Genomic DNA, 26165 nt, shown 5'->3' on the forward strand with positions numbered 1-26165 from the left:
ATTGAACCCGTGTCTCATGCATTGGCAGGTGGATTCTTTATCACTGAGCCACCAGGGAACACCCACCCGTATTTTTTGTAGCCTGCAATTTGGATCTTGGTGTAAGTCTTTATATGGTTTGTCATGTGAAAGCAACAAAAATCTGTCCCTTCACAGGTGCATGTCAAAGGTCCACACCTCTTTGACTGACATGATAGAGCAGGGCCAGCTCTGGGGCATTCCAGGGAGGCTGGTTTCCCAGTGGTTAGTACCATCCAGGGATAGACTGACTGGCTTGCTGTCCTGGGAGGAGGCCTTTAAGCCAAGACTGTAGGACCACTTGGGTGGGATGTTGTTGTGAGGATTCTGGTTTGGATGAGAAGTTCTCAAAAAGGGCTCCTCATCAGAATCACTTGGAGAAGATATGTTCAAAATCCAGATGCCTGTGTCTTATTATAGATGATTCAGCATGTCTGGAATGGCTCAGTGGCATTTCAAAATATACACCTCCCATGGGACTTCCCTGGTGGTCCAGTGGTTAAGAATCCACCTTCCAATGCAGGGGGCATGGGTACCATCACTGGTTGAGGAACTAAGATCCTATATGCCGTGTGGCCAAATAAAATAAATAAATAAGGAAATAAAATAGACTCTCCAGCCAATTCTGATGCACACCAAGGTTTGGAGACTGTTGGAACAGGTTATCATTAAAATCCCCTCCGAGACAGGGTGCTCAGAGCTGGTACACTGGGATGACCCTGAAGGATAGGATGGGGAGGGAGGTGGGAGGGGGGTTCAGGATGAGGAACACATGTACACCCATGGCTGATTCATCTCAATGTATGGCAAAAACCACTACAATATTGTAAAGTAATTAGCCTCCAATGAAAATAAATAAATAAATTAAAAAAAAAACCCTCTGATCAGGAGAATGGATACATGTGCATGTATGGCTGAGTCCCTTTGCCATGCACTTGAAACTATCACAGCATTGTTAATTGCCTACACTCCAATATAAAATAAAAAGTTTAAAATAAAAATTTAAATCCCCTCTATCACAAGGTTCTATAAATTCTACCTTTTGTTGGGAGTAGTGGTCTTCCCTGTCTTGTAGTCTTTAAATCACAGTGTTTTATTCACGTGGGCAGGTACAGTATCTGTGTAGTATCTGGGCAACATAGTATCTGTTTCATTATTGGAGAACACAGAATACTGAGCTGCCTTTAAAATATCTGGGTTGCACCTTCTTTTTGTAATGGAAAGTGTTGTTTATTTTAGGGATACTTGTTCATGTCACCCGAAGACCACACAGAGTTTCCTTTGAAGAAGCTGGATAATGTTTATACACCTGCAGGAACTAGCTAGAGGGATCAAGATGAGATGCTCAGTTGATATCACATTTATTTTTTTAAAAAGTGGAAGGGTAAACACAAGACTGGGGTGATTTGGGACATGTGGCCTGCTTAAGTACACTTTTCCTTGGCGTATGTGAAGCAGAAAAAGAAAACGTCTCAAGGGATTCAGTGGTAAATGTATAGATTTGGGGCCTTGGAGAATGCATTTCCCAGTTTCTCTCCAGTTCTTTCCATTAATTAAAAAAAAAAAGTTTTAGCTCATTCTTCTCCAAATAGATGCACGCTAGTAATAAATAAAGAAAAAAATTGAATGCTGGGAAAATGACATGCAATTTTTCCTTGCTATAAGCCCTTCTTAATAACTGAGGCACCCAGCTTTTCTAGTGACAAAGGGTCTTTCCTTAAAGGAGTATGTAACGTGGACAAAGCTGAGAGAGACTTTCTGAGTTCGTGGTTAGCTCCAAGGTGTTAGATGCTAAACTTGTGCTTCTCAACAGGAGCATCTCTTGGGCAGAGACACAGTGCAGAGAAGTAATGGCTTTTTCCACTTTTTTCACGTTGTTCCATGCTACTGAGCCTTCTTTGGCAGCTGGCCTGTTCCTTATTTTTAATGTAGGGAGCCTCTATAATTAACTCAAGCCTATTTCTGCTGTGTTAATTAATGTGTGTATACAGGAGGTTGCTGTTTTCCCTTAAGGTGTGATGAATGGAACTGGTTTTCATGGAAGTCACCTAGCGCTTTAGCAGATGGAGCAGTTGGCTTTGGGAAACATTCACACTGAATAGCAAGACAAGACTAATTCTACTTGAAAAAGTCTGTCTGTCAGGGTCAAGGGTATAAAGGGTGGTCCCCAGACTCCTCTAGGCTCCCTGTGGGCATTTGAGGTTGATGAGAAACGCAGAAGGGACTTGTTCACTGAAATCAGTCAAAGCTGGGTCTGAGTCTTAATGCTACCCCCTAGCGACTATGTGGGCTTTGATAAGTCTTATTTGTTCATCTATAAATGGGGCATGAAACACGCATTTTGTCTGAATTAATTCAGGTAACATTTGGGGAGTTTTTCATTTCTGTAACTCAATTCATGAGCCTACAAGTTGTCTGTGAGTGTTTATCCTGTCAGACAGTAAGCTCCCTGGAAGCAGAGACTGTGTTCTATTAATATTTGATTCATGTCTCTAATGCCTAGTAATAGTAAGAACTCATGTTCATTGAAAGAATGAAAGATGAACTGGTCTTGTTTGATTAGTGGCTAGGGCCCGAGTGCATACAAACGTTACAGCCCTAAACTCTTAACTTGTCTATCCCTAAAGGAGTTTGAACCCATCGCTCAGAGTTCCTCAACCTCACTGGCAAAGTATTGGTTTTGCCAGTCCAATTGCACTGCCTCTTCCTAAATGGTCCTTCTAGTCTGGGAGTCTCCTCTGTAGCTCCCTGAGATGTGAGGTGGATGCAGAATTTTACAGAGATGCTGGCCTGCTCAGATGTGCCATGTAGTTACTCCTTTCTTGGGTCTTGTCACCAGCCAGTGACGGTGTGGTAGACAAGCAGAACATGACAGGTGGCAGATATAGGTCTCCTCTGCTCTCAGCAGCCTCTCTCTTTCCCCACCCCCTGGGATTCTCTTTTTAACTAGCATGAAATCAACTCTCCCTTTCTGCTAAGACACTCAGTCCATGCTTAGAACTCCTCTTTCCCAAAGGCCTTCTGTCTTTGGAACACAGGACTGAGAATACGTTCAGGCAATTTATTCCCTGCTCTGCCATAAGCCTCTCCTGGGTGACCATGTGCAAAATTCACTACTTGCTTATATGTGGCAAAGGAGAGTTTGTATCTTAAAATGTTGTATACGTAGTACTTAGGGAAAAAATCATTAGGTTCTAGGGACTGGTCTTATTAAAGAAGGCAAATGTTATAGGACTTTGTTGTCATTCTGTCACGCAGTCGTGTCTGACTCTTTGTGACCCCATGGACTGCAGCATGTCAGGCCTCCCTGTCCCTCACCATCTCCCGGAGTTTGCCCAAGCTCATGTTCATTGCATTGGTGAGGCCATCCAGCCATCTAATCCTCTGACACCCTCTATAGTCCTATAAAGTTGTAGGACTTTAGGGGCTATTAATTCATTGTGGTTGCTGAAATGGTAATGAAACTCCAGGTATGATCTCAGTATTTAGGGCAGGAAGAAGGATGGAAGAGACAAAAGTCTTCTTTCCAGATTTCTCCATTTTAATGAGAAATCAAATAGCATTTTATAGTTCTACTTTCCCCTGGTAGATGAACTTGTTTGTCTCATTGACCAGGACTGGGTCACACAGCTGCCTCTAACTGCACAGAAAGCTGGGAAAGCAAAGGCTGGATTTCCAGCCTTGATGGGGGGAGACAGCCAGAGGAAAGGGGGTCAGGAATGCTATTGGGTTAGCCTTAGTCTGAGTTCCCTCAGAAGCAGATTCTGATACAAGGATTTGAATACTAGCCAAAAGCAAAGGAGAAAAGGAAAGATATTCCCATTTGAATGCAGAGTTCCAAAGAATAGCAAGGAGAGATAAGAAAGCCTTCCTCAGTGATCAGTGCAAAGAAATAGAGGAAAACAACAGAATGGGAAAGACTAGATATCTCTTCAAGAAAATTAGAGATATCAAGGGAACATTTCATGCAAGGATGGGCTCGATAAAGGACAGAAATGGTATGGACCTGACAGAAGCAGAAGATATTAAGAAGAGGTGGCAAGAATACACAGAAGAACTGTACAAAAATGATCTTCACGACCCAGATAATCATGATGGTGTGATCACTCACCTAGAGCCAGACATCCTGGAATGTGAAGTCAAGTGGACCTTAGAAAGCATCACTACGAACAAAGCTAGTGGAGGTGATGGAGTTCCAGTTGAGCTATTTCAAATCCTAAAAGATTATGCTGTGAAAGTGCTGCACTCTATATGCCAGCAAATTTGGAAAACTCAGCAGTGGCCACAGGACTGGAAAAGGTCAGTTTTCATCCCAATCCCAAAGAAAGGCAATGCCAAAGAATGCTCAAACTACCGCACAGTTGCACTCATCTCACATGCTAGTAAAGTAATGCTTAAAATTCTCCAAGCAAGACTTCAGTAATACATGAACTGTGAACTTCCAGATGTTCAAGCTGGATTTAGAAAAGGCAGAGGAACCAGAGATCAAATTGCCAATATACGCTGGATCATCGAAAAAGCAAGAGAGTTCCAGAAAAACATCTATTTCTCTTTGTTGACTATGCCAAAGCCTTTGACTGTATGGATCACTATAAACTGTGGAAAATTCTGAAAGAGATGGGAATACCAGACCACCTGACCTGCCTCTTGAGAAACCTGTATGCAGGTCAGGAAGCAACAGTTAGAACTGGACATGGAACAACAGACTGGTTCCGAATAGGAAAAGGAGTACGTCAAGCAGGGTGTATATTGTCACCCTGCTTAGTTAACTTGTATGCAGAGTACATCATGAGAAATACTGGGCTGGATGAAGCACAAGCTGGAATCAAGATTGCCGGGAGAAATATCAATAACCTCAGATATGCAGATGACACCACCTTTACGGCAGAAAGTGAAGAGGAACTGAAGAGCCTCTTGATGAAAGTGAAAGAGGAGAGTGAAAAAGTTGGCTTAAAGCTCAACATTCAGAAAACTAAGATCGTGGCATCTGGTCCCATCACTTCATGGCAAATAGATGGGGAAAGAGTGGAAACAGTGACAGACTTTATTTTGGGGGGCTCCAAAATCACTGCAGATGGTGATTGCAGCCATGAAATTAAAAGATGCTTACTCCTTGGAAGGAAAGTTATGACCAACCTAGACAGCATATTAAAAAGCAGAGACATTACTTTGCCAAGAAAGGTCCATCTAGTCAAGGCTATGGTTTTTCCAGGAGTCATGTATGGATGTGAGAGTTGGACTGTGAAGAAGGCTGAGCACCGAAGAATTGATGCTTTTGAACTGTCGTATTGGAGAAGACTCTTGAGAGTCCCTTGGACTGCAAGGAGATCCAACCAGTCCATTCTAAAGGAGATCAGTCCTGGGTGTTCATTGGAAGGACTGATATTGAAGCTGAAACTCCAATACTTTGACCACCTGATGTGAAGAGTTGACTCATTGGAAAAGACCCTGATGCTGGGACAGATTGAAGGCAAAAGGGGAAGGGAGCAGCAGAGGATGAGACGGTGAGACAGCATCATCAACTCAATGGACATGAATTTGAGTAAACTCCGGGAGATAGTGAAGGACAGGGAAGCCTGGCATGCTGCAGTCCATGGGGTGGCAAAGAGTCTGACACAACTTAGTGACTCAACAACAAAAACAAATATATATATATCGCCTCTCCTTCTTGAAGCTCCCTCACACCCCCATCCCCAGTTCTCTGGGTTGTCACAGAGCACCAGACTGGGCTCCCTGTGTTATACAGCAGCTTCCCACTAGCTGTCTGTTTTACACATGGTAGTGTATTTATGTCAGTCCTAACCTCTCAGTTCGTCCCACCCTCCCCTTTCTCCATTGTGTCCTCCATCTCTGTATAGGTCAGCATCTCTATTCCTGCCCTGCAGATAGGCTCATCTGTACCATCAAATGTATCTTCAAAATATTTAAAGCTGGGGATCGATTCTAAGTCCCAGATGCTTTAACCTCTGGGACTCGATCTCAGAAGAAGAACTTGTGCTCTTATGACATTTTCTCTGGGAACAACCTACTAAAGAAAGATTCTTCAAACAGGATCTCAAGGGACTGAACTGTCGATGTTACAGCCTGGACCACTGCGGGGTCTCCCCATCTTGGATGGGTTTGGAGCTCAAAGGGAGCATGAATCGAATTATCTTTTGTAACGTTCAACTTTAACCTTGGGCAAGATGCTGCTGCCTACTGTCCTCAAGAGAGGAAGACTGAGGCTCAGAGAGGAGAAGGAATTTGCCCTAATCACACAGCTGGAAAAGTCACAAAGGGTGGAATCTGGGGCCACCTGATGATAAATCTGGTGCCCTTTCCATGATACCCAGCTGATCCCCCCAGGAAAATGACCTTTCAAAGGCACAGTATGAATTAATAATGGTATAATTATTCACTGCTACACTTTTTCTTGTGCTGGCTCATGAGCATCCAGGCTAATGGTGGAAAGTGGTTTTTCTGGTGGGGGAATGAGTCGCACTGACCCTCTGACCTCTTCCTTCTCGTCTCTCCTTTCCTTTGCTCCCTTTTCCTTGTGTCAGTCCTTCCCCGCACCCACCCCCGCCGTTCTCCCATTCCTTCCCCTCCTTCTGCCCCCTATGTTAGTAGGATCTGGTGTTATATTTCTGAGCCAATCGAGTCAACTTATACTGGGTAACCTATGCTCTTGACATATTGCTATAAAGCCTTCAGGTAGCGGCATCCGTACTAAGTCGCTTCAGTCGTGTCCGACTCTGCGATCCCATGGACTGTAGTCCGCCAGGCTCCTCTGTCCATGGAATTCTTCAGGCAAGAATACTGGAGTGGGTTGCCATTCCCTTCTCCAGGGGATCTTCCTAACCCAGGGATCACAAGTAGCTGCAATAGCTGAGTTAATACATAAATGCTTCCGTAACATCCTTGACTTTAGAATTACTCTTGACCCACAGCCTCGGCTGAAGGGAGGACCAGGACTCTGTGTCTGCTATGAGGAGCATAGGGGTGTAGCATGCCTGAGAGGGAAATGATCTCACCATATTTTCTGTCCTGAGACTCTAGTTCTGAGGCCATGAGAGTCTGCAACAGTCATGGGTGAGTGGCCAACCATGCTACCAAGCCAAGTCAGTGTCTTAGATATGGGGAGCAGAGAGCTGGGTGGCACCCACTGGGAAGCAGACACAGAGGACAGATGGAAGGAATCTGGACCCTGCACCCACATCCTTCCCTGGGCTAGACTTTCTTCCCTTGCCCAAGACAGCGGAGTGATCCTGCTTAAAGAAACCTCCCTGACATATGCTGCTGGGCGGGGGAGTTGATTCCTTTCCATCCAGATGATTCTCTGTCCAGAGGGCTTGTGTAACAAGTGGTGGCCATGCCCCATGATGGGCATGGATGGAACTTTGCTTCCATGCTGACACGGAACACGGACAGCTAAGCAGGCTTATGGAAACTTAAGCCTGTGTGTATATGTGTATGTGTGTGTTTGTGTGTGGTGTTTTAATTAATTAAATTTTTGTTAAAGTATAGTGATAAAGACTTCAGTATAAAAACTTAAAGTCCAGAGTCTTCCCTGGTAGTCTAGTGGTTAAGACTTTCCCTTCCAGTGCAGGAAGCATGGGTTCAATCCCTGATCGGGAACAAAGTCCCACACGCCTTGGGGTCAAAAAACCAAAGCATAAAACAGATGCAGTAAAGTAACATATTCAATTAAGATTTGTAAAAATGGTCCATGTTAAAACAAAACACAAAACTTAATAAAATCCATTTAAACAACTCCAAAGGTATGGCAAGAGACACAAAATAATGTGCAGAATATACTTTAAAGTATACTGCAAGTTGCATTATACCCCTTCTTCTAAAAAGAACTTTTATGTAAGACAGAAATAGTCTTGAAAGATTAACAAACTTGACAATTCATGTTCTGAAAAAGTTGCCTTACTTTGCAAAATGTTGAACTAGTACCTCCTCATATCTTAAAGATAGTACCATCTATTCACTACCGTCCTCTTTGAGATACATTTTTGGGATTAGATTAGAACCTAGAAATCTTTGCTGCCCCTGGCTTGGTCCTACTATACTCACAGGTTAAATGACTTGCCCATGGTAACAGAGTTAGCGGCAGCTTGGAACTAGAAGTCTAGCTTCCAGCGTACTTGTTTAGAGGGACCACCACGCCCCACCTCCATTTTTAAAATTAGATTCTTATACAGATAACATGGGGTTCCCTGGTGGCCCAGACAGTAAAGAATCTGCCTACAGTGCAGGAGACCCAGATTTGATCTCTGGGTTGGGAAGATCCTCTGGAGAAGGGAATGGCAATCCACTCCAGTATTATTGCTTGGAGAATTCCATGGACAGAGAAGCCTGGTAGGCTATAGTTCATGGGGATGCAAACAGTTGGACACGACTGAGCAACTAACACACACACACACATAGTTGATTTACAGTGTTGTGTTAGTTTCAGGTGTACAGCAAAATGATTCACTTACATATATATTGCATTTCAGATTCTTTTCCCATATAGGTTATTACAAAATATTGAGTAGAGCTGTCTGTGCTATACAGTAGGGTCCTTGTAGTTGGTCTATTTTGTATATCATAGTGGTAAAGAATCTGTCTGCAAAGCAGGAGATGCAGGAGATGCAGGTTGGGAAGATCCCCTGGAGGGGGTTATGGCAACTCACTCCAGTATTCTTGCCTGGAGAGTCCCTGGACAGAGGAGCCTGGAGGGCTACAGTCTATAGGTTCACAAAGAGTCGGACATGACTGAAGCGACTTAGCATGACTGTAGTATGAATATGTAAATCCCAAACTCCTAATTTATCCCTCCCCCACTTTCCCCTTGGTAACCATAGGTTTGTTTTCAAAGTTTGTGAGCCTGTTTTGTAAATAAGTTCATTTGTATTTTTTTTTAGATTCTATATATAAGTGATATCATATGATGTGTGTCTTTCTCTGACTTACTTCACTTTGTATGATACTCTCTAGGTCCATCCATGTTGCTGCAAATAAACATGTGTGCAAATCAGCATGTGATCAAGGCCAGAACTCCTAATTGAAACAAAACAAAGCCACACCCATCAAAAAAACACAACCATCACAACAGAAAGGTGGAGTAGTGTAACCAGGTGGTTTGTATAGAAGAGTTGCAGTTTTTAAATTTTATTCTGGTATCCCTTAGTGGGTGGATTGTGATTTGTATGTTTATTTGAAAAGGTAAACAATAACCAGAAAAGCCTGGAATAACAAGAGTTAAATATCAACTCTCTTAACCCAATCAGCCCAAGATCACCATCTGTGGCCTGACAAAGCTGTACCAATCCATTGCATTTGAGGAGGCTGCACTTCAGAGGAACCATGAGTCTTCTCAGCAAATGTGGGGAAAGGTAGAATTGTGATAGGATTTTGGAGAAGGGTAAAGTTTAAGTGAAATGGAAATAAAGGTTCAAAGCTGAGCAGAGCTGTGTATAAAGGTGTCAGTGTCAAGTCTGGACTGTAAATTGGCCGCAGGCTTCTGTTTCCTTGGAAACAATGAGGTTATGATACATGTGAATGTTGTCTTCAGAGCCCCGTTCTCTGAAGCTCTGCACTCGGGCTGGAGAGTGAGGCTCCATCTTTGTGTCAGAGTGGCTAAGATCTTCCACCAGGGGAGAGTGAAATGTTTCATTCTTACGGATCCTATTTCCAGTAGCAACATTTCTGGTAGTCTCTGCTTTTAGAGATCAAGGTTTTTCTGGATGTAAGAAAGCAGGAGTTGCTCAAAGAAGGTTATAATGTCAGAGTGTCCTTGGGAGAAATATTGTTTCCTATTACTTTGCAGCTGGTTTTATCTCTATCTGTTATCCTAGCTTGATGAATAGCAAGGGTAGATTTTTACTTTCCCAGTCTGAGCTTATTTTTACTTTCTCAAAAGTTTGGGGTTCTTGGAAGGAAAATGTGATGGTTAGGGGGTCAGTGTTCTTCAGTTTTGACAATGTCTGTGAAAACTCGTAGCTATTCTACGAACACAAACCATTAACAATATTTGAGAAGCAGCTAGGTAGGAGCTGCCAGCTTGGCTGATATGGCAGCTGGGAGGACCCCAGTCTTGGGGATGACATAACACAGGACACTTCCCCACTCTGGGGTCTTCTGTACCCCACCTTCCTGGGTTTTCCTTATTGGGTATACCAGATGTTCTCTTACTGACATTTTTTTTAAGTAGATTCACAGTTCAGTTCAATTCAGTCACACAGTTGTGTCTGACTCTTTGCGACCGCATGAACCTTACCACGCCAGGCCTCCTTGTCCATCACTGACTCCTGGAGTCCACCCAAACCCATGTCCATTGAGTCGGTGATACCATCCAGCCATCTCATCCTCTGTCATCCCCTTCTCCTCCTGCCCTCAATCTTTCCCAGCATCAGGGTCTTTTCAAGTGAGTCAGTTCTTCGCATCAGGTGGCCAAAATATTGGAGTTTCAGCTTCAACATCATCTTTTACTTAAATAAATGCATCACAAAATGAAGCCTTTAATTACTACCTAAAAAGGAGAAACAGTGTCACTTGCATAAATTCAAAGTAACTATAAAAAAAGAAATAAGAGGATGACTAGTATCATTATTTTCTAGGTGATTTCCTGTCAAATTGCTGAGCTCGAGGCTTGCCTTGCCTTTAAAGAACAGGGTGGCGGTGAAGAGGCTAACAACACATGTCAGAAAGGTGTTAAATCACATCCCATTCAGCACCAAACCCAGGCCTTCTCTGTGATATCATCAGAAAGATGAAGGAGAGTTAATAGAGGAATCTCACTCCAGAATTCAGTATTAAGGATGTGTTTGGGTACAACCCTTATCATCTGTGGTGTCAACAGGACTCTGTGACTCACACCCTGGGAAACTGGCTTTGTGCTCTGAGACTGCTGGCTACAGAGTCTTGGTTCCAGGATGGATGGAATCACATCAATGGTTTGATTGGGCGTGGGACCATGGGGCAGGTGTCTAACCTCTCCAAGACCATTTCCTCATCTGTCCCACAGGAAGAGTAGTTGTTATTACCTCTCACAATTGCTCTGAGAATTTAACAAGCTGATCCATGGAAAACCATTGACTCTGTGTCAGGCACGTACAGAGTTCTCCATAGATGTGAGCTAGGATACCGAGACAAGCTTGTGTCATGTATCTGCCAAAGAGTCAGTTCGTGGGTAGGTTCTAGGGATCAGATCTAGGTCACAAGAGACGTCTATCCAAATTGGCCAAGGGAGAAAGACCAGCTGCGTGCTGAGGGTCCGTCAGTTCCTACTGTGTCAAGGTCGTAAGAGCAGGCTGCTAGAGACAAAGGCCATAACAAAATAGGCAGGAACCTCTGGCAGGTTCTTAAAAGAGGACATCTGCCAAGAATATGGTGGAAGCAAGAGAGAGGCCCCCAAAATGTAGACAAGCAGTGCTGAAGTATGTCTTGTGTGTGTGTGTGTGTGCACTCAGTTGTGTCCAACTCTTTGCAACCCTGTGGACTGGTAGCTCACCAGGCTCCTCTGTCCATGGGATTTCCCAGGCAAGAACACTGGAGTGGGTTGCCGTCTTCTCAGGGGATCTTCCCAACCCAGAGATCAGACCAGTGTCTTTTAGGTCTCCTGCGTTGGCAGGCGAGTTCTTTACCGCTGAGCCACCTGGGAGCCCATTCATGTCATAGGGCCCTCCAGATAACTCCAGGCTGGGGTTTGGTGAAAATGTCTCATGGAGACTTTGATGCAGCAGTGAAAACCCAGCACAATCATAAATACATAAATAAATTTATATGTATAAAATTTAAGGAAAATAAAGTCGAAACCCTGAACAGAATGGGTGAAGCAGAATAGGAACCTGTAAGCTGAAACCAAGGGCAAGATGATGGGGGAACATGAAGTAGAATTTGAGCCAGGTTATGGATGGGAAGCAGAGAAGGCAATGGCAACGCACTCCAGTACTCTTGCCTGGAAAATCCCATGGACGGAGAAGCCTGGTAGGCTGCGGTCCATGGGGTCGCTAAGATTCGGACACGACTGAGCGTCTTCACTTTCAGTTTTCACTTTCATGCATTGGAGAAGGAAATGGCAACCCACTCCAGTGTTCTTGCCTGGAGAATCCCAGGGACGGGGGAGCCTGGTGGGCTGCCATCTGTGGGGTCGCACAGAGTCAGACACTACTGAAGCGACTTAGCAGCAGCAGCAGCAGCATGGATGGGAAGATGTACAGGAGAGATTAATGCTGATAGCTCTGCCCTGTCACCCTTGATGGGCGTTAGCTTGGCTTAAGCATACTGGAACACATTCTCATTCCTACTTGGAAATCTCTTATCAAAGGCAAAGTCAGGTAGACACTCATCATCAAGCTGGAGTGACAACCAAAATCCCCAAGAAGTTTAGCATCACCTGCCAGTAACACTGCCTGGAAAATCTCCAGGTGTAATGTCCTTTCATTCCATTGTCCTCACATGTAACCCCCGCTCCCTTGCTTCATGAGCCACATGGAGACTCTGCCTCCTTGACGTGGGCTGTTAAGGGTGATTTTTGTGTTTACCTAAAGCACTGGGACAGATGATTTATCTGGAAATGAAAACCTCAGGTAAACAAGTACAGGTGCAAGCCCATCGCTGGATCCCTGGGGCTCTCTGTCACGGAACTTGGCCCCAGCTGTAGGGTTGATCAGGCCATAGTCAGGGCATGGTTAAGGTTTTGTGTGTATTAAACACTGATGTCATGACGGCCAGTTAGGGACCAGCAGGTTGAACTTGGAAATGAGACCAGGATTCAGGGAGAATTTTCTCCTTTCCCCCATTTCCATCTGTATTCTGGAGGAATTGGGTGTGCAATCACTCTGTGCACAGAAATACATGGTTTCTGCATTAGCTCATCTCCATAAAGTACCAAGAGAGGCATGACATCAGAAGAGGTATTCTAGATCGCCCTTGGGAGACCCAGACCTCCTGCTTCCCTTTTTCTTCTCTTCTCTGCCTACCCACATCACACATCCCTCATTGTTCCCTGGCTCCAAGATAATTTTGGCCAGAGTAACAGTCTAAACACATAGCTTTCTTCATGACTCTCCCTCCATCAAAGGTAATAATAAAGCAACCACTTTTTGTTGCTGACAATATGCTGGGCAGAGTTCTAAGCATTTTGAACATTCTAGCTTATGTATTCCTTGCAACAACACCATGGTGTATATACTATTATCAGCCCCATTTTATTCTTTTTAAAAATTTATTTATTTCCAATTGAAGGATAATTGCCTTACAATATTGTGCTGGTTTCTGCCATATATCAACATGAATCAGCCATAGGTATATCTATGTCCCCTCCCTCTTGAACCTCCCTCCCACCTCCTACCCCAAAAGCCCCGTTTTAGAAAGGAGGGAACAGAGATGTGAAGGACTTAGTTAACTTGTACCAGTTAGAGAGCTGGTATGTGGCAGAGCTGGGATTTGAACCTGGGATCTGAACTGAGAGTCCATGCCCTTGCCCACTCTGCTTGAAGGGTGAGCAGGCTCATTAGCCTGGGCATCCAGTGTCCTCCACCACCTGGACCTCATCTGCCTCTTCCCCTAGGTATGCACCTCTGAGCACTTCAGTAGATGAGGTGTTTTCTCAACTCCACTAGGATCAACTTCTGACAAAACATTAAGTCAAGTAAGAAGAGAAGAAAACTTCATAAAGAGTACAAAGGAATTTATTAAAAATCAACAGCAAGCTCTATACCAAGCAGCATAAGCCATCTTTATTCAAGTTTTGAATAAGGCAGGGATATTTGTTACCGCTATCATTCAAAAAATTTGAGGGTTCTAATTGGTAGAATATAGTCATAAAAAAAAATGACTTAAATATTGAAAGAGAAGGAGCTATAAGCTTCTGAAATCATTTAATACCTATAAAATCTAAGAGCCTAAATGAAAAATTGTTATAACTAATGAGATAACTTAGCTGGAAATTCAATGAATATGCAAAAATAAATTTCCCTTTTCCACCATTAAAAATGATTTTGAAAGTAAAATGGAGTAAAAATTAATGGCAAAACTATAAAATATCTAATGATAAGTAAGAAATATATTGGCAATATGAAGAAAACTCTACACTTTTACAGAAGAATGTAAATCTTATCAAAGGAATAAATGAAGGGAGATGCCATATTCTTGGATGGACAAGTGACATCATAAAGATAAAAATTTTTCTGAAACCAGTGTAAACATTTAATGCAATTCTGGTAAGAATCATTGTGTTATCTTTTTTGGAGAGGTGGAAGACTGAAAAATGTATTCTAAATTTCATATCACCTACTAAATATGTGAAAATAGCTAATAAGACTTTGAAAAAGAAGAAAAATAGCTAGAGGGTAACTACCGTACTATATATTATAATGTAACATAAAGCTACTATGATCAAAACAATCAATAGACTGGAAGAGGGAGTGGATTGGAAGAGGGAGTCCAGAAATAGATCCAAGGATCAATGGGATGTTAATGTGTGATAAATGTAGTAATTCAAATTATTGAGGTTAACATTATTCATTAAATATTAGTGGAAGGACCATTATCTATTTTGGAAAAAAAATAGACCCCTACCTCAAACCTTATAATCAGAATGAGTTTCATATGAAATAATCATCTAAGAGTAGCCCCAAACTGGAAACAATCTAAATGGTCATCAACTGGTGAGTGGGTGAGCAAAAAGGCACTTATTCACACAGTGGAATACTATGCAGCAACAAAAAGGATTAAACTCAACAACCTAGGTTAGCCTCAAAAACATTATGCTAAACGAAAGATGCTAAACACAAAATACTATGTATCATATGATTCCATTTATATGAAATTTTTAGAAAAGGCAAAAGGTGTAGAGATCAGTTGTTTCTTGGGGACTGGAATAGGAGCAAGGTTGGACTGAAAACAGCATGAAGAACACTTTGGGGGTGAGGGATGTGTTCTGAAACTGGATGCTTGTACAACTTCATATGTTTGCTATACAATTTATCAAACTGTAGAACTGGAATGAATGAGTTTTTGGTATGTAAATAATCAACTGAGAAAGCAATTAACAATATTAAGAGTAAAAAAAGAAAAAGTATAAAATAATTAAATTTTGGAGTAACATATCAGAAAATATTGTTTATAAACTTGTGATGAGGACTATTTTCTTAAACAAGTCATAGGAAAGTCACTAAGAAAAACATACATTTGGTAGCACAAAATTAACAAAATTCATGGTGAAAGACATGTTTAAAATGTAAAAATGTAAATAATAGACTTGGGTAAATTGTTTGCATCATGTGTAAAAGATGAGTGAATTTTTCTTTATACAAACCTCATAAAAATTAAAATAGGCAAACAATTTAGTCTCAAATCAGTGAAGGATATTCACAGATGACAATACAAATAGGCATTATTTGTATTATTCCATGGCTTAGGTAGCCATGGAGATGAAAACAAAACTTATTGATTGGCAAAATTTCTAACATTTCATCATACTTAGTATTATCTGTGAGGGTGTGAGGAAATGAAGTCTGTTTTGGGGAGTGTAAATCCTTCAACATTTTTGGAGATTAACTGGATACTAGCTATAAAATTAAAAAAAAATGTACATGCTTTTGATAAAATAATCCCTCTTCTGGCAATCTGTCTTCCAGAAAAAAATAGTACAGATATATCAAGACAAATGCATTTGTATGTTTGTTGGGTTATTTGAAAATAACAAGAAATAGAAACCTGGTGAATTTCTGTAAATAGGGGTATGTTTGAAAATGTTTTGCTACATCAAAATAATATCCAAACAATATAATATTATATAGCCTTGAAAAGAAGTAGAAATATTTGTCTGTATTGACTTGGAAATCAGTATACACACACACACACACACACACACACACACATATATAGTTATATATATATATGTATATAATTTCTCTATTGCTGTGTAACAAATTACCACACATTTAGAAGTTTGAAATAACACCAATTCATTGGCATATGGTTCTGAAGGACGGAAGTCTGGTGCGGCTGGGTTCTGTGCTCAAGCTATCGCAAGGCTGAAATTGAGGTATTGATTGAAATCGGTTCTCGTCTGGAAGCTCTGATGAAAAACAACAACAACAACAACAAAATACTTCCAGCCTCCTCCTTCCTTTTGGCAGAATTCAGTTCTTTGTGATTGTAGGACTGAGGTCCCCATCTCCTTCCTAGTTGTCACTTAGGGATTGCTCTCAGCTGCGAGAAGTCACTTGCATTTCTTGTCGCATGTCCCCTTCATCTTTAAGTCAGAGTAGCACTGTCAAATACTTCTCATGATCTGAATCTCTGACTTTCGCTGTCTCTGAACTTAAGAGCCAGATTTAAAGAGTTCATGTGATTAGGTCAGGTGCACCTGGGAAATCTCTCTGTCCTAAGGTGAACTGATTCGCAAAAGTCCTTCATAGTAATCCATAGTAATGCATGGATTTCTGTTTGCTTGAATGACTGGGAGAAGGTGTGTATTCACTAGGGCCAGAGAATACCGGGGGCTATCTTACAACAAAGCTATTCTGAGATCAAAAGACTGAGCATCAAAATACCATCAGACAATGTATAGCTTTTTGTTTTCAACAGTCATATGTATTTTAAACAATTTAAGAGGAGAAAAATAGTCTATTATATTTACCAAGATATTTACCATTTCCAATTTCTTTCTGATATTATTAATATTCTTTACCACCTGAACCACCATTTCCCTTCCACCTAATGTTTCCTTTAGTTTTTTTTTTTTTTTAATCAAATCTGCTGGCAACAAATTCTCTGTTTTTCTTCATCTGAAAATGTCTTAATTTTGCCTTTACCCTTGAAGGATATTTTCATTGGTTATGGAATTGTAGGTGAACAACTTTTCTAGCACTTTGACAATATCATTCCACTGTCTCCTGGTCTCCATGCTTTCTAATGAGAAATCTGCTGTAATTTGAATTATTGCTCTCTTTTATCATTGTTCTGGAATTCACTGGTGACATTTTGAGCTGCATGCTTCTTTGTTTTGGGGCTGTCCTGTGTATTGTGGAGTGTTAAGCAGCCTCCTTGGCTTACTAGATGCCAAGGCATCCCACTCTCAGTGCAACAAATAAAAATGTCACTAGACATTGACGAATGTCCTCCGGGATGGGGGGTGAAAATCGCCCCAGCTGAGAACCACTGTTATGTTCTTAATATAATGTATCACAAAAAACCCTCTTTCTTCCCCTCCTTCCTCTTTCCCTCCCTCTGGTTTCTTCCTTCCTCCTTCCCTCTCTCTTCCCTCTCTGCTTGGTTTTCAGCAGTTTGATTACAGTGTATCTGGTCCTGGTTTTCTTTGAGCTTAATCCTATTAAAAGGTCCAGTGAATTCCTTGAATCTGTAAATTTATATCCTATAAATTGGAGAAGCATTCAGGCATTACTTGTTCAAATTTTTTTTTTTTTTGCACCAGTTTCCTTCTCTTCTCCTTTTGGGACAAAAATAATGTAGATTTTTAGAACTTTTGATATTATTACACTGCTCCCCGAAACCTGTTTTTTTTTTTTTTTTCCAATTTTTGTTCCTGTATTGTTCAGATTAGAAAATTTCTATTAATCCAGCTTTTAGCTTATTAACGCTTTCTTGAATCATCATTTTTCTGTTGAACCCATCTAGGGAATTTTAAATTTCGCTTTTATTATAGTTTTCAGTTCTAAAATTTTAACTTGGTTTGTTTTGGTAGTTTCTATTGTTTTCCTGAATATGTCTCTTTTTTAATTCACTCAATGGGTGTTTGCCTTCCCTTCGTGGAACATAGTTGCAGTAGGTATTTTAAAGTCCTTGTCTAATAGTCTCACCATCTAATTTACTCAGATTTGGCATCTGTTGTCTTTTCTTTGAGAATTAATGAGATTTTTCTGGTTTTTTGTTGAGTAATTTGAAATGCTACATCCATTTCCTATTGCTGATGTAAAAATTACCACAAATTTATTGGTTTAAGATAGCACACATTTATTTTCTTCTAGTCATGGAGGTCAGAAATCTAAGGTGTTGGCAGGGCTACACGTTCCTCCTGGAGGCTTTCAGGGAGAATGTATTTTCTTGTCTTTTCCATCTTCTGGAAGTTTCTATATTCCTTGGCCTATGGCCTCTTTCTGCATCTTCAACCTCTGATTTTATCGTCACATCTCCTTTTTGTCTGACCCTGATCTTCCTGCTCTTCTTATATAAAGACTCTTGTGAGTCCACTGAACATACCCAGAGAATCCAGGATAATCTCCCATCTCAAGATCCTTAACTTTATCACGTTTGTGGAATCCTTTTTATCATGTAAGGGATTTGCTGTCCTTTTACCTCGTAAAAAAAAAAAAGACGTCTTTCTCTTTGGCTGTGCTGGGTCTTTGTTGCTGTGCTTGGGCTTTCTCTAGTTGCTGTGTGCAGGGCCTACTCTGCCTTGCGGTACGTGGGCTTCTTATTCCAGTGGCTTCTCTAGTTGCAAAACACAGGCTGTAGGTGTGTGGGCTTCAGTAGTTGCAGTGTGGGGGCGCAGTAACTGTGGCTCACGGGCTCTAGAGCACAAGCTCAGTAGTTTTGGTGCATGGGGCTTTGTTACTCCGTGGCATATGGATCTTCCTGGGCCAGGGATGGAACAGTGACCCCTGCATTGGCAGGCAGATTCTCAACCACTAGACCACCAGGAAAGCCCCCCTTCTACTTCATATTCACAGGTTTTGTGGATTAAGACATGGACCATATTCACAGGTTTTGTGGAATAAGACATGGACATCTTTTGGGGAGCCATTATTAAGCCTGTTGGGCTACAGTCCATGGGGTTGCAAAAGAGTCAGACACAATTGAGTGATTACACACACACATATATATAATAGATAATCAACAAGGACCTACTGTATAACACATGGAACTATATTCAGGGGTCTTGTAATAACCTATAATGGACAAGAATCTGAAAAGACTATATGTATACACTTGTACATCTATATCTATCTGAATTTTGCTATGCACCAGAATCTTGTACAACATTGTGAACCAACTATGCATGTTTACTAAGTTGCTTCAGTCATGTTTGACTCTTTGCAGCCCCATGGACTGTAACCAGCCAGGTTCCCCATGGAATTCTCCAGGCAAGAATACTAGAGTGGGTTGCCATACCCTCCTTCAGGGGATCTTCCTGAGCAAGGGATCAAACCCGTATCTCTTATATTTCCTGCACTGGCAGGAGGGTTCTTTACCACTGAGCCACCTGGGAAGCCCATAAACCAACTATATTTCAATTAAAAAAAATAATCTCATTCTTCTGGCCACAGAGCAGGATTCTCTCTCAGGTTTTGGCACTTGTGTGGTGACAGTGCTGCACCTGCTGTGGGGGTGCAGGCTCGTGGGCGGGGGGCTTGCTGGGGACAAGTGCAGCAGAGAGGAGAAGAGGAAAAGAGACAGGGGGTCCCCGCAGCCATTGTCTCCCAGCCCCCTCACCCCACCTTTCCAGTCTTCTGGCCAGAAAAAGAAAATTTCTTTTGCAGATTTATTTTTTCTGTTTGTGGCTGCCATTCAGCCCTGGAATTTGGTCCCCCTAAATCTAAGTCTAATCTGGAGACTTGGGAGTTAAAAAAAGTTAAACCAGGAAATTCACCACTATATTGGTTCTTTGAGTTTTCATTTTCCTCCCCAGCAAGCCCACTGTTATTTACTTTTTAGAATCCTCATATAGTTGCTTTATCTAGTTTGTCCAGAGATTTTATCAGTAATGAGTGGGAGAGATAGAGAGCTGAGTGTACGCATTCCATCTTCCCCAGAACTGGACGTCCCAGGTAGATTATTAATAATATAAATGATGATGTGGCTGCAGCTTTAGATAAGAAAGTGAAATATATCATTATAGTCTTGACTGTGGCGATTCTTCTTATCTGCAGAAAGAACCTATACTGAGTTCTCCTAGTTAGTCTGGGGGTAGACTATTGCTACTTTTAAAGGATCCCAGTAAATAGTTATTGCTCATTTGGTGTTTATCGAAGGTTCCTTTATCTTCCTGCATACAAAGTAGTAATAATCACTGTCATTGCCATGGTCATCTTCTTTCTCATCAGTCCTTGAGTGCTTACTGTTTTCCAGGATCTATGCTAAGGGCTTTACATATATTATGTCTCTTTGAAATAACCCCATCAGTGTAGACTTTGCAGATGTTCTGGGTTTGAGGTTTTTCCATAATGGCTTCCGTAAGAACCTGGACTGGATCTATTTCCCTCTCCTACCCAGCACTTGGCCTTGTACCTGGTGTATAGTAGCTTCTCAGCAAATATCTGCTCAGGGAATGAATGAATGCAAGACCACCCCCACCCCAGCCCTGCTTTATAGGCTATTTAAGAACGCAGGACTTTTTTTAAATTAATTTTTATTGGCGTATAGTTGCTTTACAATGTTGTGTTAGTTTCTACTGTAGAGTAAAATGAATCAGCTACACATATATCCCCTCCCTTTCAGATTCCCTTCCCATTCAGGTCCCACAGAGCATTGAGTAGAGTTCCCTGTGCTATACAGTAGGTTCTCATCAGTTATCTATTTTATACATGGTAGCAATAGTGCATACATGTCAATCGCAATCTCCCAATTCATCCCACTCCCAGAATTTGTACATTCTTTTCTTTCCTCAGTGCAGCTAAGAGGAGAGACCCTTTCAAAGGAACACACTCATTTTGCCCTTCATCTATACTCTGAACAAATCGCATTCTGTCTGCTGGGGATGCAGTGAGGTAGGCAGATGGAATCCCAGCCCCACGGAGCTTGCTGTCTAATGCATGAAAGGCAGGCAAGAAACAAGGAATGGATAAACAAATGAGATCATTTCAGGGGGTGATAAGTGATAAAAGGGTAGTGGATAGACCCTGGGGGTGTGTGGGCTGCATTAGTTTGGATGATCAAGAAGTTCTCTGTGGAAGAGGTCATATTTGAGCTTAGTTTTGAGAAAGACATCACCAGACGTTCATTCATCTGCAGGTTCATTCATCACATCCCAACTTGGAGTTTTCCTGTTGCTTAACCTTCTCATTCTTTTCACTGAGATGATTAAAAGTGTAATAAAACTTTAACAGGAGAAATGTTTTAAAAAGACCAAGGAGAATCAGCTCCTTTCTTTCTTTTTTTTTTCTTTTCAGTTTTGGAATTTCTTTATTATTATTATTTTATTCTTTTGGCTGTGCTGTGCTGCACAGTATGTGGGATCTTAGTTACCTGACCAGGGATGGAACCCACGCCCCGTGCATTGGAAGCGTGGAGTCTAAACCACTGGACTGCCAGAGAAATTCCTCTGTTCCTTTCATATTATTAAAGGGGACCTATAAAGACTACCCAGTGATTTGTTTTAGTCCAGCTTTAAAAAAATCATCCAAGATTAAAGGAATTAGTCTCCTAGGTCCATGTTTTCAGAGTTTGACCACTGAAACTAAAAACCCTTAATTAATTCAATAGATATCTCATGGGATTAAAGTGTCCACAGGCATGGTTTGTATAATACCGGACAAAAGATAAAGATGCTTGACTGTGGTTTTTTTTTTTTTTTATTGCTTTTATAGCCTTCTGAGAGTAAACATGTTGGTTTGTTAGATTTTTTAAGAATTAAAAAGAACATTCCGTGTGTGCGTGCATGCTAAGTCACTTCAGTCGTGTCTGACTCTTTGTGACCCCATGAACTGTAGCCGGCCAAACTCCTCTGCCCATGGAATTCTCCAGGCAAGAATATTGGAGTGGGTTTCCATTTCCTCCTCTAAAAAGAACATTATAGAAACTTAATTGAAATTACGTTAAAAAACATAACTGCCCCTGACTGTGAGGTCTCTTATGTAAGAGACCTTGTGTTCTTCACTGCATTTTCAGAAACCAGAACAGCACTTGGCTATAAATATTTGACATTTGTTAAATGAATACATGCTTCTGGGGAAGTTTTCCTGATCTAATGCAATAATAAGGCTTTAATTAAAACCAGCACAATTCATTAGTGTTCAGGTTTTTTGAGGTGGTTTGTTGCGAGTGAAGCTTGAATAATATGCATCTTGAAATGTGGTTTGTAAGTCCCTGAAATAATACTATCACATCTAGTCCTCACTGTGGACTCACTCTGTGTCAGCAGCTTCAGCGCATTTAAATCCTCCACAACTCTGCCTTTTTTTTGCAGATGAGAAAACTGTGATGGAGAGAGGTTAAGTTCAAAGTCATGCAGCTAACTAGTAGCAGAACCAGAATTTGGATCTCAGTCCAATGCGGAGACTTGTGCTCTTAAACTGTTATGCTATGCAAAGGTGGGAAAGCGTAGGGATCATTCTCTGGGTTCTAGAGCTGAGTTTCCTGGGTTTGAGTCCTGGCTCTGCTGTGTGACATTGGATAAATGGCTTGAACTTTCTGTGCCTCTGTTTAATTCCTTCTGAAATGGAAATAAGTATGTGTGCTATGTCTCCTCAGTCGTGTCCGACTCTTTGCAACCCTATGAACTGTAGTCCTCCAGGTTCCTCTGCCTGTGGGATTCTTCAGGCAAGAATACTGGAATGGGTTGCCATTTCCTCCTCCAGGGGATCCTCTTGACTCAGGGATTGAACCGGCATCTCTTATCTCCTGCATTGGCAGAAGATCCTCTTTAGAATTAGTGCCATAGTCCTCAGCTAATATGGTTAGTTAAGTTTTTATGGAAAGCCTATAGTCACTTTTAGTGGTAAAGGACCCTCCTGCCAATGCAGAAGATGTAAGATATGTGGCTGTATCCTTGGGTTGGGAAGATCCTCTTGAGAAGGAAATGGCAACCCAGTCCACTATTCTTGCCTGGAGAATCCCATGGACAGATGAGCCTGGGGTGCTACAGTCCATGGGGGTCCCAAAGAGTCAGTGTGTCACGATTGAAGTGACTTAGCACCTGTATATAGTTAGCAGTCCATGGGATGAACTTCCCATCTTCACGTCTGAGCTCAGGCAATTTGGGTGTGTTTGGTCTTTTGAGCTGGTGGGAGTACCAGGCTGGTGTCAGGTATGATCTTGAACATCCTGGCCAGGCTGCCTTCCTGCCTCTGCAGTCACTCTGAGCACTAGACTGCAGTTTATGTCAAACGCTACCCTCGCCTGGTCTGCTGGTCGTGTGTCAAGTTGGCAGCTAATTTTCTCAGAGCAGTTGGTTGGAATGGGACTCTGAGGCTGTGCCCAAAGTCATATAACACTCAGACTCAGCTTAAATGGCCATCATCTCTCCTCGTGATGCGTACGGATTGCTGCGGCTTTATTGATCGGGCAACAATCTCTTGCTCTCAGGAAAAGCTCTGTGCTTAACCTACACAGACCAGTTCTGTCGTTTGGCCGTCTCTTTTCTTTTGGCGTTTTAACAAAATCTGTGAATTAACACTTCCAGGGAGTGTTTTCAAGTGATTGCCTATCAGTGAATCTATCTTGCTCCATGGATCAGAAGCTAAAACGACTGGGTTTTAATGATACCATTGCCTCTTTAATCCACCTGCTGTCCGCACCCACTGTAGGATTGTCTTTTTTTTTTTAAGTATTTAGTTATTTATTTAACGAATTTATTTGGCTGCATCGAGTCTTAGTTGCAGCATGTGGGATCTAGTACCCTGATCAGAGATGGAACCTGGACCCCCTGCAATGGGAGCATGGAGTTTCAGCCCTTGGACCACCAGGGAAACCCCAGGATTGTCTTTCTGATACACTAGTCTGATTGTGTCACTCTTTTGCTTAAAAGTCTTCAGTGGTGAGAAAGACTTTAAGGGTTGGTAATAGAAGTATCATGCTTCCAGTGGTGGTTAAATGTCAAAACGCATCAAACTCTATGTTAGCATCGCATCATTAAATTGGTGCAATTGTATCATATGTCAATTACACTTCCATACAACAGAAGGCGTCAGGAGCGCAAACAGCTGCATATCCTCTTTTTTTCTTTTAGGAAATCTCTTCTCAACCCTTCCCAGTGAGGGAGTTCCCCCTCTCTGTTCCCTTCCAGATGCCCCGTGTGCCAGGTGTTGCACTGTACACAAGAGCCACAAAGGTGGAGAAGACGCGGCTCAGCCTCCCTGGGTCACCTGAGCGAGCCTCTTACAGAGCGTTTTCATCTGCAGCGAGTCTTTTCTTTTTCTTCTCCTGGCACATGGGGTCTTCAGAATGGAGGGAAAGGATGGGACGCATGAGCAGGTAGAAGGGCCTGGATGCTGGCAGGTGATGTAAATAAGCTCTGCAAAGCCTCTCTTTCGTGCCTCCCTCCAAGAGGTTTCCCATCCTTCCTGTAACACAAGTCAGAGAGCAGAACAGTTAAGAGGTTAGACTTTGGAGACTGTCTGTCAAGATGGCTGACCTGTGTGACTTTGTGCAAGCCGCTTAACCTCTCTGTACCTTGGTTTTCTACCTATAAGATAAAGAGGAAAATAAGAATTTTCACCTCAAAAGATTAAGTGGATTAATATGGGCCTCCTTGGCGGCTCAGAAGGTAAAGATTCTGCCTGCAATGTGGGATACCTGAGTTCGCTCCCTGGGTTGGGAAGATCTCCTGGAGAAGGGAAAGGCTACCCACTCCAGTATTCTTGTCTGGGAAATCCCAAGAACAGAGGAGCCTGGTGGACTACAGTTGATGGGATCACAAAGAGTCGGACATGACTGACTCACTCACACACACACACACACACACACACACACACACACACACAGACTGATGACAGTATGTAGCTCATAATAAAGGTTATATATATCATTAATGTCTGGCAAATATACTGAGATGAGTAAGAGCTTGCCTTGAAGGGGTATTTTTTTCTAATGAAGTCAGATAATCAACAAGTGAAAAAATCAATACCAAGATGATGCCACATTGTAATAAGTTCTGTGAAAGGAGCAAAGAAGGTAATATGCTCAGGAGTAATTATTTTCTGGGGAAAGGAGACTTTGGTTGGTGTGGTGGGGTGTGGGTCTCTGTGAAGAGGGTACATTTGGACTAAAGCCTGAACAATAGAAGATTCTGTGATTAAGAAAGTTTGACTTGAGAGGCGAGAAACCTGGCTTTGAATCTCAGCTTTACTGACTTTGTGGTTTTAGGCAAGCTGCTTGAGTTCTTCATGTTTCTTTGGGGTTAGTAATTAAACCTTGCAAACACCGGTGTGATAGTTCTGCACATGATGATTGTGTTAACTGTCTGATGGCGTGTAGTAGGTAGTCTGTACATTTTATTTCCATTCCCAGTGGGAAATTGAACATTTAATGTTGTGCTATCACTTAATTTTGAGTGAAAATGACTTAATTTTAAGCCAAAAATCACATTCTCTTAATACTGTAAGTCCCCTTCACTACCACGTCCTAATTTCCTTTATCTTCTCATTAAATAATGTTGTTCAGTCCCTAAGTCGCGTCTGACTCTTTGTGACCCCATGGACTGCAGAACACCAGGCTTCCCTGTCCTTCGCTATGTTCTGGAGTTTGCTCAAACTCATGTCCATTGAATTGGTGATACCATCCAACCATCTCATCCTCTGTCACCCCCTTCTCTTCTTGCCCTCCATTCTTTCCCAGCATCAGGGTCTTTTCCAATGAGTTGGCTCTTCTCATCAGGTGGTCAAAATGTTAGAGCTTCAGCTTCAGCATCAGTCCTTCCAAAGAATATTCAGGGTTGATTTCCTTTAGGATTGAGTGGTTTGATCTCCTTGCTTATTAAATAATATTCTACACTAAATGGGATCCAGCATGCCTAAAAGTGCTTCCCTGATAGCTCAGTTGGTAAAGAATCCGCCTGCAATGCAGGAGATTACTGGGCCGGGAAGATCCGCTGGAGAAGGGATAGGCTACCCAGTCCAGTATTCTTGGGCTTCCCTTGTGGCTCAGCTGGTAAAGAATCCAGCTGCAATGCAGGAGACCTGGGTTCAATCCCTGGGTTGGGAAGACCCCCTGGAGAAGGGAAAGACTACCCACTCCAGTTTTCTGGCCTGGAAAATTCTGTGGTCTATATAGTCCATGGGTTCGCGAAGAGTCAGACATGACTGAGTGACTTTCACTTTCATTTTTCATGTCTGAAAGTGCTGGCTAGCTTAGGCAGTTTATACCTTAGGGAGTAGCCCATGGAGAGGGTTTTCATTCAGGCAGCAAAAGGAAGCTGATTATAGTGATAGTGGAAGAAAAGCTTTTTCTAAGACAGTTCTCCAAATATATGACATTTCTATGTAACTCAT

General features: G+C 42.0%; 1 protein-coding gene across 6 annotated transcripts in view; it reads left to right on the forward strand.

Annotated features, from left to right (window-relative positions):
- SV2B (synaptic vesicle glycoprotein 2B) overlaps positions 1–26165 on the forward strand; it is a 266204-nt gene that overhangs the window by 88290 nt on the left and 151749 nt on the right. The window contains exon 4 of one of the 6 annotated variants that reach the window (XM_081550465.1): positions 8986–9125. The exons of the other annotated variants lie outside the window; for them this stretch is intronic. The gene's annotated coding sequence lies outside the window, so the exon portion shown is untranslated. The remainder of the gene's footprint in view (positions 1–8985; positions 9126–26165) is intronic. 6 annotated transcript variants of the gene reach the window in all.

This window comes from Giraffa tippelskirchi, chromosome 12, assembly GCF_054371585.1.
Source record: "Giraffa tippelskirchi isolate mGirTip1 chromosome 12, T2T-mGirTip1v1.2.pri, whole genome shotgun sequence".
NCBI lineage: Eukaryota > Metazoa > Chordata > Mammalia > Artiodactyla > Giraffidae > Giraffa > Giraffa tippelskirchi.